Source organism: Drosophila rhopaloa, unplaced genomic scaffold, assembly GCF_018152115.1.
Source record: "Drosophila rhopaloa isolate 14029-0021.01 unplaced genomic scaffold, ASM1815211v1 contig_178, whole genome shotgun sequence".
In the NCBI taxonomy this organism is placed as follows: Eukaryota; Metazoa; Arthropoda; class Insecta; order Diptera; family Drosophilidae; genus Drosophila; species Drosophila rhopaloa.
Genome location: NW_025335059.1, coordinates 3,442,221 through 3,456,458, shown reverse-complemented (window position 1 = coordinate 3,456,458; position 14,238 = coordinate 3,442,221). Strand labels below are relative to the sequence as shown.

General features: G+C 37.9%; 1 protein-coding gene across 3 annotated transcripts in view; it reads left to right on the top strand.

Moving 5' to 3' along the window:
• Positions 1–9,301: 9,301 nt before the first annotated feature.
• LOC108037040 (trophoblast glycoprotein) overlaps positions 9,302–14,238 on the top strand; it is a 48,168-nt gene continuing 43,231 nt past the window's right edge. For all 3 annotated transcript variants that reach the window (XM_044459078.1, XM_044459076.1, XM_044459077.1), the window contains exon 1: positions 9,302–9,883. The gene's annotated coding sequence lies outside the window, so the exon portion shown is untranslated. The remainder of the gene's footprint in view (positions 9,884–14,238) is intronic.

Genomic DNA, 14,238 nt, shown 5'->3' with positions numbered 1-14,238 from the left:
GACCCGCCGGCCGGAGCGGGCCTTTTAACCCATCGAGAATCGAGAGTCGAGACTCGAGAGTCTAGAGTCGAGAGCCGGCAATCGCGATCGGCTACCTGCGCTGCCTGCCCACGATCAGTGTGGCGGCGATGCCGGTGGGCATCGAATCGAGCGTATGTGCCGTGCCCGCCCCGATTGATATATGCGCAAATCCGATCGCCGGCAGTGGCCAGACGAGCTGAGTGGACACTAAAACTCTGCTGGCCATGCAAATTGCCAGCGAGGGAAAGGAAAAGGCAAGGAGAGCGAGAAAGTGAAGGTAATTGCCAATTTTCTTGCATTGTTTTGGCCAATTCTGTGTCAAACCAAATCAGGCTGCTTTCTGGGAGTGTTAATATGAATCCACAAATATGATACGCAACGTGTTTCCTAAATATTTCATTTTAATACATACCAATTTTAACTTAACATAGGAAAATTTAAAACAAAACTCCATTAAGCAAAACATTATTCACAAACTCAACTATTTTCGACTTGTTAAACTACGAACGTCTCTAAAATGTTGTAGTATAGTGTAATTTGGTCCGTTAAATACGAATTTTCGAAGTCAATGGCACTGGGGTTCGTTCGAAAATTTCGAACCAGGGCTGTAAGTTAGAAGAGTACGGCTAGTGATTGCAGTCTGGTTCCACTCAATTTGAATTTATTTTTGCGCGCCCAATCCTTACTCTTTAAATTGTAGGCAAGAAAACCACTAAGGGAATATTAATTGGGATGAGAGAATACAAAATGAAAAACTTGTAAAGCTTATTTAAAATTTTAAATGTTTTTTGATTGCGTATAATTTTTGATTTTCTATGAATTTATTTAAAAACTAAACTAATCGGTGATTACATTTTTTTGAATTGGACTAAATATTTTTGTTAGAGCTTAAGTATATTTATATTAATAGTAATTCTAGTCTGATGCATTCGTCAAAAAGTGTTGAAAATATTTATTTTATAATATTCTCGCCTGTGGCATGTTTACTGATTTTAAGCCTATGCAATCGTAGTATTTTAAATCACTTTGGTGACAGCATAAAATGCTATTTTTTCTGCACTGACCATTTAAAATATTTCGATGGCAAGTAGAGTTGAATGTGCCATATTTTGCATGATTCAGTTTAGTTGGCACCAAAAATAAATCAAATAAAATCACACCAAAAGCTAGATAAACCCAACAAATGCGCCATCACAAAGTTGACAGAAAACAAAACAAATGAACCGAAAGAAGTCGAAAGAGAGAGTCAAATGTAGGCGAAATAGAGAATTAAATTGATTTATGTATTAATGGTTGAATATAACTGGTTGGGCTGCTAAATGAAGGAAGTTTGAAACCGTGACCTGAGACTCCAATTTACTTCTTGACGAAGGTTAAAAATGAACCATGAGGGAAGGGGGTTAAATGAATTGTTAAGAAAATCGCTGCCATATTTATGGTGTATTAAAGGGGGCCAGTGTCATCCCCATTAAATTTCCCACCGAACGAAAAGGGTTGAAATAAATAAATATTGTTTTCCGTCTTTGCGGCAGCACACGCGACATGCATAATAAAAAAAATATAATATCGGGAAAATGAGAAGGGTTCGGAGAAGCCGCAATTCATATAAAGATAATATAAAATAACATGGAAAACAACAAATAACAAAAGGAACAAGGACCCCCAAACTCAAACTCCTCTTCAGCTAATGCAATAATAGAAGCAACGCGAAAAGAGCATAAATAAAAATACATAAACAGAGGAGGGGGCGGAAAACAAAGCTCAAAGCAGCATGACGCCATTTGGAAAGTGACGCCTTCCGCTTTTATTGCCAACTATGGAAGGAGGAGCATCAGGAGACCGGAAGTTGAAACGAGCTTCCTTGAAGGCGGGTGGTTGTGGGAATGTCGAATCTCTCCGCGTGTCAAGGACTCCACATGGAGTAAATGGAAGACTGTCTTCTCCTGAGTTGGAAATGGAAAAGCTGAGATGGATGAGACAGGATTTTCTTGTCCATTAATATTGCGTCTGAATAGTTTAAGGATAGGCACGTAGAGTCCTGAATTGATTCCATGTTTACATTGGCCAAAACGGTTAGAGAGATAAATTGATTTTATATCAGGTAATTTTCATCTAAATGGATGCCTGACAGTTTTTAAACAATATTTTAATTGTTTAAGCTCAATCATGAAAAGGCTGTTTTATATTTGTTTTTGTCAAACAAGTTACTTAAAAGAAATTTAGCTAGAGAAATGTAATCTCATTCTACCATAAAAAAACAAAGTAATAGAATAATTAAATAAGTAACCATTTTCCAGACCTAATTAAAAGGAATCTTTATTGAGGTACATTCTCACCACAAATTGCAGATAAGCTTACAAGATCCCATACATTTTCAGACCAAAAGGCAAGTGGGCAAAATAGCCAGCTCAGGACAACTTCAGCTTTGCTCTAACTCAGTTGGAGTATCCTGAGCGAAACGTAAGCGGAAGTCCTTACAGCTTTTGCATATCCTTAAGTGCCACTAAGTGGTGCTATCACTCTTTCATGTGTGTGGATTGTGATGGTTATCACACTCCACCACAGCATTTGTATTCACGTAGAGATAGGGATACAAATAAACTTAAATTTAGAGATACTGATACCCACGGATGGAGACAGCACTCTGTGCATCCTGCATATATCCTGTTTGCGTGCTTGTGAGTTTCAAGTATTTTTTGATCCTAGTTTACCTCTCCCATTCACATCCCGAATCCTCGATTCGCTGCGGTTTTTGTATCGCTGACCATGACAGAATTTCACTTTCTACTAGATTTTTTTGGACTCCACTCAAAGGGCCCTTCATGCTGCTTCATCTCCCATTCAACCCACCCGACTGCGACTGCTGCTACCAAAAAGTGTCCAAAACATAAATGACATTTATATTGGTTATAGTATTAGAGGGCGGCCAGCTCTGCCCGTCTCTCCGTTTGTACGTGCAAACATTTTTAGTCATAAAAATAAATACAAAAGCAACAGCAACAGCAAACAGAAACAAACTATTTATTTTGGCCGGTGGTTGCCAAAGAAAGGGAGGTCAAGCTATGAAATATGAGGAATCGCACGCATCCATAGTGTGTACACAAAGTGCGTTTCATAATCGATGCGATGATAGGATGGGAGGTGTGCCATATGATCGTAATATCCGCAGGAAGAATACTAGTTTGTTGTGAATAGCCTGAAGTGTGTATTTATTTGTCTATCATGTTTCTTTTCAGATTATATCGCTCATATAATATTTAATGATTTGGTTAAGTGCAAAGTTAACCTTGAACTGGTTCACAATTCCCTATTTATGAAATCTGGAATATGGCAATGGGTTTAATGCCGTGTTTAACAATATTTTTTCTTCTTGTCCAGATTGTAAGATTTTAAATTCCTGGCGCATGCATATGTAAAGTATTTAAGAAATTTGTTAGTTATGGAACGTGGTGTATTTTACAGCCAACGTATAACATATCCGTGTCTATATTTCGAATTGGAAACTTTTGGCCATGTGAAGGGGAATGCGAGCGATAACAATTTTCTGGTCACGTGGTCAGCAGCGTGAGCTGAAACAGGACTTAAAGAGTCAGAGTCAGAAATTGCGTATACGCCGCTTGCGTCAAAACGCAAATGTCAAAATTGGCCAGACCGAGGGGTCGAGCTGGCCAAAAGGGGTGTGCCGTTTGATGGGGCGCTTGGATGTAGAGGATTCAACCAAGTGTGAGGGGGCGTGGCTGTGGGTGTTATAGCCCCAGTGAGTGGCTTAGGCTATGTGCGTGCCGCTGGCATATTTGTTTGCGGGCCACACACACACACATCTAAGGAGGCACGGAGTGATAGCCCAGTAGTGTGGGGACCCAGTAAAGGTATAGTGAGCGATAGCAAGCCGCAAGTTCAATGGCTTCGCTCATAAATCCATCGCCGCAGCAAATGCAAATAAACAAGGCTGCCAGGCAGTCGAGAAAATGAGAAAAGCGCGACTGAGTCTGGCCAGAGCAGGCAATATTCGCAACCGAGCGGATAGAAAACCAAACACCAAAACAACAAGCCATCCGCACGCCCACGCAGGATGCATGCCACGTGCTGATTAAAACCTTTTCGATGCGTTACCCTAACTTCACAAAAACTAACCACGTTTTTGGATAACCAAGTTTGCTGGAATTCAGTCAGGCATCAATAACATCTCTGTTGTGTAAACATGCATCCAGCCGCAATTAATAATTGGTGTGCTTATCATATTCAAAAATTTTAATTTTCAATATTTAAACAAAATGAAAGCAACACGTATTATAACTACCAATTTAATTTCGTAAAATATGAATTTTTGCAGCCAAAAACGACTGTGCTCCGTGTCCCAAGCGGATAATCAGTAAACTTGCTTTCATAAATAAATAAACAATTTTATTTTTAAAAAAAAATGTTAAGAATGCAAAAACAAGGATAACTTGCTTAAAAATATATTTTTATGCTTTGTCATTTTATTAATTTAAATTTCTGATGGCTGAATCTTGAAGTCATTATCCTAAGAAAGTGTGTTTTCGAAGTCGAAGTGTTCATTTTGACGAACCCTAACGACTTGTAGGTGACAAACTTTTTCAAATTTCTGTTTTCCACTTTCACAATATCCTCCCTCCACATTTATCGTCTCCTTTTTCCTCGTCAGTTGTTCTTCCTTCAGTTTACACTTTTTTGCCAGACTTTTGCAAAAGGGTTTCATTCCCGTAAACTCTCGTATTCCTTGGCTCAGTCATGCACGATGAGGGACCCAAAACATAAATACAAAATCATTTTCGCTTTTTCCGTTCTTGTTTGTCGGTTTATTTTGGATGTTTTTAGGCCTGATGTTGTTGTTGTTTATCCTGTGGGCCTAAATCATATTAATGAATTTTCTTTTGGTCATGTTTCGGACCTCGGTCAAGTCTGGCCCGAGGAAAAAGGGTTGAGAATGGAAGTTGGGGCGACATTAATTACGCAAAATTAAATTTGATATCCTCGCATTAGCCGTGAATCAAGAAATGTACAAAACTGAAACGCTTCACTGGGCTTTACACACTTTTTGGGGGTTCTTTTTTTTGGAAAAGGTAAGAAGGGGTTGTGGGTGCTTTGTGGGGTCACCACTTGAGCGGCTTAGTTTAATTTATGTTTAAAAAAAAGAAGGAACAAGAAATAATAATTGCCTGCAATGCGAAATCCGCTTTTGGTCATTAGCGAAGGAGCCTTTTTTTGGGCGGGAAAAACAAGGGGTGAAACTTCAGCCGAGCGTTGAATGCGTGAATGTAAGTGCGGAGGTCAGGGGTCAGCTCCCTTCTGAATTTATTTGCCTCGCGCACTGCGGACCTCATTAGCAATAGTTTTGTTTGGCTTTGTCTGGTTTTCGGTTCAGTTCCGTTTGGGCCGAAATGTTTATTTTGAGGCCCCCCCTCGGTAAATCCAGGCATAAATCATGGCCCGAACTGCACTGACAGTTGCGGCGCCATCGATGATGATGATAGCATTTTGTGGGCAGGGGGCAAAGCTTTATCAGTTAGCCGGCACTACAATAATTCCAGACTTGGCTCCGAACTGCGGCCCAACTAATTAGCCCACAAATGTGCGACAACAGCGGGGACTGGAGGTTTTGATAGGAGGCACGGGGCAGTGTCCATAAATAATGACAGCTAATTTAAATGGATTGCTAAAGGCAACAACAGCGAGTCAAGCCATTTCATATGTGTATTGTCCAAACCATTTGACAAAAGTCAAAGTGGTTGCTTAAAAAGATTTTATTTATGTATGTGGGATATGTAAGAGAATAATGAGAAAAGTTAGGGCAGCCTTTTATAAAACTTCAATTGATTTCTAAATGTATTCACATATCTAATTTTTCTCATCAAAATATTTTCTTCAGCTTCTTATTACCCTGCGGATAGCTGTTTTGATAAAACTTTGCAAAAAAATTTAATTTTTTTTTCTATTTTTGGATGTCGATTATCGTCATTTTTATAGTGTCACCCCTTTACAAATTTTCTAGAAATGGCTTTGCAGAAAAGTGACTTAAAACCTGTAGAAGTACAGCCCATAACTTTTCCTACAGTTATCCGATTTTAAAGTGGCATATCTCTAAATGATTGTGGTTTCATTCTCAAAAAGTGTGTGTATTCAAATTCGTTTGAATTTTGGGGTCGATTTTTCATAATTTTTAATGATGTTACCCCTTTCCAAATTAACAAAAAATGGCTTTTCAGAAAAGTGTCCAAAAACTGCATTTCCAAGCCCATAACTTTTCTTATAGTCATCCGATTTCAAAAAGGCATACTTCTAAATGATTGTACCTAAATTCTCTAAAAATCTGTGTTCAAATCTTGGTTTATATTTTTGGGTCGATTTTTCGTCATTTTTAATGATGTTACCCCTTTCCAAATTTAAAAAAAATAGCTTTGCAGAAAAGTGTCCAAAAACTGCACTTCCAAGCCCATAACTTTTATTACAGACATCCGATTTCAAAGTGGCAGATCTCTAAATGACTGTGTGCTTATTCTCAAAAAGCATGTGTATTCAAATTGGATTGATTTTGGATTCAATTTTTCAAAAATTTTTCCAAATTAACGAGAAATGGCTTTGCTGAAAAGTGACCTAAAGCCTGCACTTCTAAGCCCATAACTTTTCTTACGATTTGATGTGGAATACTTCTAAATGATTGTGGTTTAAACCTCTTAAAGTCAATGTTTAAATCTCGGTTTTTATTTTTGGGTCGATTTTTGTCATTTGTATGATCTAACCCCTTTCAGAAATCGTGAAGCTGCTAGGGTATATAAACTTTGGCAAGCCGAATGTCAGTTTTATTGCTCAAATTTTTTTTTCAATTACTCTTTTGTTATAGAAATCTCCTTCTCTAATGGTTCCTTTATTATTTCATTTAAAATTCTACCTAGGTTTTCCACACTTTTATATTAAAATGTCTTTTCCCTTGGCAAATTTCTCACCGCTACTACAGTTGCTATGTCTACTATTGCACTTTTGCAAAGGCCTCTTCCTCCTGCATTTTCCCTGTATCTCAGGTGTCCTTGGTAATACTAACCCATTTATTTAGCAAGGCAAAAAATAGTAAAAAATAAAGAACAGGATGTTATTTTCTACCGCTCACTCAGTTAATGCCCCACCTGTTTTTCTTCCTTAGCTTTGAATGTCATTGAATGTAGCGAGGAGAAAGGAAGTTAAGGGGTGGTAAAAGAAGGAGGTTGGGCGGTTAAACGAGGAGGCCAATCAAGCTGCATGAGTGCATTCTACTGGAGCTCAGCTGCATCCTCCTCACACACATCCTCACAATCACACAAGGCAGAGAGGCAGAGACACGTGTGTGGCATCGTCATTAACGGTACTGAAAGGATGGAGGTTTTATGGGAGGGAGTCGGGGTTGTCAGACTTTCTTCTCTCACCTTCCTGTTGTTTTTGCTGATTGCCCGCTAAAGGCAAGAACGACAAAAAAGGAAAGGAGACTTAGTTAAATCCGAATTAAGTCGGATATCCGATCAATGAAAATTTTCGAGTTCAGGCGGACATTAATAGATAAATTAAATAAAAATTTGAGTTTCCCAAATCCAATTACCAACACAGCTTACACAAATAATCTTAATAGTAAGCAGCAGAAACTCAGAGTTAAAATAGTTAAGTTTAGGGAAACTCGTCTATTTATTTATCACGGTGAAAGAGGTTATAAAATATGGGAATTCGATACGAATTTGATTTTAAACCAAAGCGGATTTCCAAGTGAGGTAATTGCAAATTTCGTGTTAAATCGGTTTATCCCAGCCGAAAATGCTAATTTATTTGTCAGTGTGCATGCGTGTGTGCTGTGCACTACCAATTGTGAGTGTTAGGCGGAGCATGAATAATGCAAATCGAAATTAATTTGTTATTAGTTTGCAGCAAACACAAGCAACAGGCGAGAAGGATAAAGGATGCGGGGGCGAGGCTGCAAAAAAACTTGGAAAACCAATAAGTATGGTCGGGCATAAAGCCAACCTCATTAGCAACTATGTTAGCGCGCTAGATGGTTAGAGGGAGGAAAGGGGGGGATGAGGGAGAAACCATGGCTTCAACAGCGCCTTAAAAATTTACATAAAACACTAAAAATATCAACAGCAACAAGCAAACACAAAGTAAAAAAGCGAAAATACGTAAACGAAAAAGTAGGAAAAATGAAATTCAAATAAACCTTAAAATTGACTTAGCTACGACGACAGCAACAACAACATCGGTGACAGAAGCAACGTCAGCAGCAGCAAAAAAGAAAAAATAAAAAAAAACTCAATGACAAGACATCAACAAACAATCAAGCGACGAAGAAAAATGAAAATGAAATGTAAATGGTATGAAAGGCTGCGTTAAAAGAAAAAAAGGGAAAGCTTTTGGCACTTAAATCGGTAGCTGTTTTTTTTCGAAAAATCAAATATGTTCGATCGCATCCATTCTTAAATCCTCGTTACCTTTTTATTTAAACTTGTATTTCGCATTATGGGCATGTGGTCCCGAGAGTGTAACGCCACTCTTCGAACTCAAACAGGTTGGTAGACTCATACAAAATCGAGGGCCGTATGAATAGTTTGAAATTGCATGTAATTGATATGTCTTTTTATTTATCAAGTTATAAAAAATACTTGGAACTTTTAAAGACTAATTTTAATATCAACAAGTCTACACTTTATAATCTATAACCTTTACCATCTTACGAAAATTGGATATTTCAAGGCCCAGTTTATGGTTCACGCTCATTTATGTACAGTGTATTATTGTATTAAAAGATTTAACAAATTTAAATGATAAAAAATGGATTTAAAAAAACACTAATGTTTTTTTCTACTTTAAAATTATTACTGATTTTATTTGTGTTGTGACTAATAATAGTTTATTAATATAAAATACATTCAATTGCTCATCAATTTTGGATATGTCAATGATAATTTCCTTGTTTTGACCCCCGCTAGATGTATCTGTAAATGTGACACATATTACCTTAAAATTAAGCTTGATTTTTCAATTAAATAAAACTATTTTTAATATCAATTATATGCAGTTCAGAATAGGTAACATCACCTCCAACTCCGCCTCATCACCCCATCGAACAAGTTCGAGTTGCTTTGCTCCCACCGAACCTGTTTGGAGCCGGCTGCCATTGTGGAGGCCGCTCTGTCGCCGCCGATGCCCCTCTGCCGCCCCTCTGCCGCGTCGCCGCTGGCATTGGCGCTCGGCGTCGCTGCTCGGCTTCAGTTTCAGTTTGTTTATAAACTTTGTGCTGTGCGGATGTGTGCGCGCTGTTGTCGTCTGGTGAAATTGCTGGTGAATTGCTACTACGAGCTTCGAACTTCGAACCCATAAGTTAACCGCACGGCGGTCCGTTCTGCCCCGCCCACCGTCCCGTCACCGCCGCCGCCGCCGCCCCCCCCCCTGCCCGCTTACGCCCACGCTCGACGAAAAGCCGAAGAAAAACGCGCGCGCGACAAGTGAAGCGCACAGGTTATCTGTGCTCGTATGGGTCAAACAGTGAATCAGTGTTTATTTGTGTGATTTCTTTTGTTTGCTGGCCAATTGTGGGGCTTAATTGAATGCTTGTCTCATATGGGCCAACAGAACCCACAGGCCAAAAACAACAACAGCAACAGCAGGCACAGCAAAAGCCTACTCGAGTGTTTCGCAACGCCATAAAAAAGCATATATATTGGAAAAAAAAGAGGAGAAATACCAAAGTAGCACATATACACGCACATATCGACGAGAAGAGAAGCTAAGCCAGAAATACTATATATATATATATATAGCATATAAAAAAACCAGTTTGGAGCTGTCGCAGCAGAAGCAGCGCAGTCGCAGCGTTTTGGCCGAGGTGAGTTCTGCATTGGTGTGCGTGTGTATCTGTGTGTGTCCGCCCACATGTAGCGGCTTTCTCTGCCGCCGTCGACGTCGACGTTGCAAACTGGCTTATGTCGCATGTTAAAAGTTACTTTAATTCGATCGGAGAATCTTTTCACCATACTCCCCATTCCCGCTACGCTCCCCACCACCAAAAAAACACCAACAACTTGTTGAGGCATTCTTCAATTCTTCACTTTGCCAACCAGAACCGAAGACAACTCCAATTTGACTCTGAAGCCCAGCAATGTAAATCATTTCAAAGCAACAACAAAATACCAGTAAACTAAACTAATTTGCACAGTTTTGCTTTTGCCAAACTTTGTCTCTCTATGTTAACAAAAAAAAGTTAAGCCCGAATAACTTTTCCAAGCCGATGTTTGAATACGCTTACAGTTCTATTTAAATTTGCTATAAATTTACTTATTCTAAGGCTATGCCAATTTCGTTTCTGTGGCAGATACAAATGTATCTTGAATCATGGAATCTTCAAAAAAGTTATAAAAACTTAGCCATGTTAAAATTTTCTCAAAAAATTTAGTAGGCTATAATCTTTTGGTATCGACATATCTTTTTGTACACAACTATATAATACTAAATTTTATCTGTTTGTCTTAAAAAAAATTTCTAAAAGAAATATTTAAATTCTCAATTGAACCCTCCTTAAGGGTATTAAAAACTAATTTAGACAAGACGAAGCAATAACAACTGATAGCAAAGGCAAAACAACAACAAAAGGAAACAACGACAAAACACAAAAAGCTCCAAAAAAGTTTTTAATTGTCAACTTTAAGCCGAAGCCAACTTTGGTGGAATATAGCAGACGAGTTGTTTTTTTGGCAGAGCTTCTTTCTCCTCCCCAGAAGCCCTTCTTCAGCCTTTTTTATGGGCGGCACTCACTAATTGAAATTTAGTTTACTTGCTTGCACACTTCTTTCTCGTTACACTTATTTCCTCTTTTTCAGGTCTTCTTTTTTGGAAACATGATTTGTTTATTGTTTGCTGTAGAAAATTTGGCTTTTGTTCCATGAATTATTTATTGCCTAATCAATAACAAATCAATAAGGGAACAAGAAAAGTAACGTAAATTAGAATTTACTGGGCAAGTAAAAAACTTGACTCAAGTGATTCTAGTATCTTTGCAGACGACTTAAAATTTGTGTGTAAAGATATTTGGGATATACAATTTCATCCTCACTATAAGGATATTATATACTTTAGCTTCGGAGAAAGTCTTTACCCTTTTACGCACTTACATAATTATCTTTGAATCCTTGTTCCTGATCTACCCCAATATTTCCCTATCGCTCCTGCCTTTATAATTTGTTTGGCCTGCTTTTGCAGAGTCTTTATGTACTCGTATTTCACAGTTTGCCTCAATTACTGGCTACTGTCCCTTTCTCCTTTCCCCTTTTCCATAAACCTGCATCCATGCATCTCCTTTTATATGAAACTTTTGTTTTTATGCCATTTTTCATATACTTTCGCTAGCTACGCACAAATTAAAAGTTTATACTGTCGGAGAAAGGGAGATGTGGGGTAAATATGAAGTTCGCATGGGCTCCAGTGCATCTGCCACTAGAACTGGGACTGAAACTGCCAACTATCCTTGCAAGCCAGACCTAATGCGCAACAATATTTTTTCTATCGCACAGCAGCAGGCTAAAACTTTGTCCAGGCCCCGAACTCGTACTCCCCACGTTCGTCCTATTTTATCCACCCCTCGTCCCCGAATTGTCAACACTTTCACCGGGCAAATATTTGAAATACATTTGCTGGAGTTGCCAGGAGACAGACTTTCGCATAATTTGTATGCAAAAATCTCTAATAATATACATGGAACGACACCCACTCGCATGTGTGTATCTACGCATCTGAGGAATGTCCCTGCTGGTGACAGTTTATAATTTCAATCAGTGTCACACTTGTGACAACTTGTTATGTTTTATTGCCCTGACTAGGAAGGAAGTCCATGTCCTTTTCGCCTTTAATCAAATTGAATGGAAGTTTATTTCGGGGCAAATGTTCATGATCTGCTTTCCCCCCCTAAGTCGCAAAGCCAATGAAAGAAAAACAAAGAATATTTTCTTTAATTATTTCGCATGCCGGACATATGTTAAGCCAAGCCAGTATTCACAAAAATGGCAAACAGATACATTTATATTTATGGGAGGATAACTTTCGACTTTTGACTCTGCCAAAATAGCCAGAGAAGGGGTGAAAGATTGGGGACGAATTTTATTTTCTGTGGTTAAAACAGAGATACAAAAATTGTTCTCTTTGTTTTGAGATATTTGCTTAGCTTGTGGCATGGTCACTGGTTGTAATTGCAATACTGTCTGCCTGAAACTGGTCAATTGCGGATAAAACCCTGGTCAGGTGGGTGCACTGATTGCCCCAGAGTAAAAACCAGAAATATCTGAGAACTTTAATTAAATTGCCAAAAATTCTGTATTTCAAGACGGAATCCCTTTGTAAGAAGAAATTGAAGGAAAATATCCAGCTGTCTAAAAACAAGCAAATTTTATATCACTAATTAAACACAGTGCATATGCACTCAAACAATTTTAACTTTTCAAATCAATTCAATTTGCCAAAGAAAATGTATCCAATTATAAAAACTGTTTTTCTAACTGTTTTTTAGACAAATATTTTTCTTAAATGCAAAAGCATAATTTTATTTTCATAAATTTAAGACATTCTCCTTTAAACAGATGTTGATAACTTTTTAAATTAACTGGTAAAAACCAACTTCTATATTATTATGTAAATATTAAATATCACTTCATCAACTAACCCAATGAAAAATAAATTATTTACAAGTTTAAATTAAAATTTTTATCCTACATACACAAACCTTTTTAATAGCATTACAAAATAATGGTATTATACAAGACAGAAAATAACTTAATTGTTTGGTATCTTCCGACACCCAACAGTTGATACAATTAAAAACGATTTGTTTCACTCATTGTAAGGAGCAAAACGCTTGTACAATTTTCTCAGTTTCCTGCCAATCAAAGTCTGTCAAAGGATAAGCGTGCTGCAACTTGATCACAAGCTGCAATCTGCAACTACAGCAACTAAAAGTTTAGAAGCGGGGGCAGTTACGCAGCTGCTATTGTTATGTTCCTTTGAAGACAATTTCAAGTAAATTGCAAGTGCGGCAAATGTGTAAGAATTGAAGGGGTAAAACGAGCCAACCAGCACAATAAACAGCTACATTTGCCGCTCCCTGCTAAACTGATGCTGATTTCATGTAGAAAATATTTGCAACAAAAATAAAGAATGTTCAAAAACTCCTTGACGAGGATGAGTCAGAAAAGGATGTACTCTGTAAGCCGAATAAATATTCCATAAAGCGAGTTAAGTCTGGCTCGAAAATTGTATTCAATCGACAGAGAAAACGTATAAGAATCTCGGGGCTTGGCAAATATTTCCATAAAATCACAATTAAAGCGATTGCCGGCTGCCTTTAATTGTTTTGTATCTCTCAGATACATTGTGTAAGCCACGCCGCATACATTAAAATTATCTTTCCCCTCGTCTGGCTGGCTGCATTTCCCCCTTGTGCGTCTGCAAAAAAAAGCAAAAATAAAAACGTGGAGGCGTCGAAGCGAATTTATGACTCACGGGTTGATTTTTCTCTCCATTTTGCTGGCCGCTGTTGCTGATGTATCTGTATCTTGCAACTGCAACTGCAGCACCGTAATTGTCGCTTACGTGTTAAAGAGGTGAGCTAGCAAAGTTCCAGTGTGTGGAGTACTTTTTTATTTTACATTTTTGAACCCATCTTTTGCTTTGGCATGCCGAAATGTCTCTCTCTGCGTTTTTGTCTGAGCCACATTTGCCTTTGAGGCATGCCACAAGTCTGCCCGCACCTCTTTAGCTTCTCTCAGGTGTGTGCGTGAGCCTGTGCATGTGTGGGTGGAACGTGCCACAAGCTGCCAGCTTCTGGAAATTTTCTTTTCTCATTTCTGCCCGTTCTGCTTTCTCCATCATGTATTTATACCTGAAATTTTCTACGGTATCAAAAGCTTCTTGGTTTTACTAGAATTTAAAATTAAATAAGTTATAAACAAAGTATATAACTGTAAATGAAGTAATAAAAACTTTAAGTTTTAAGAAACTTATCCGTTTATAAAACATGTTTTGTAAATATTATAATAATAAGTAATGAATAATAATAAACACACAACTCTTGTTAATTATAATTTTTGTTTAATAATAAAGTATATACTATAATTCAAAACAAAAAACTCACTTCATTTTCCATTCCAAATTTCCCCAATTTGTTTACAATATTTTAATGAGTATTTCTTCTGCTAA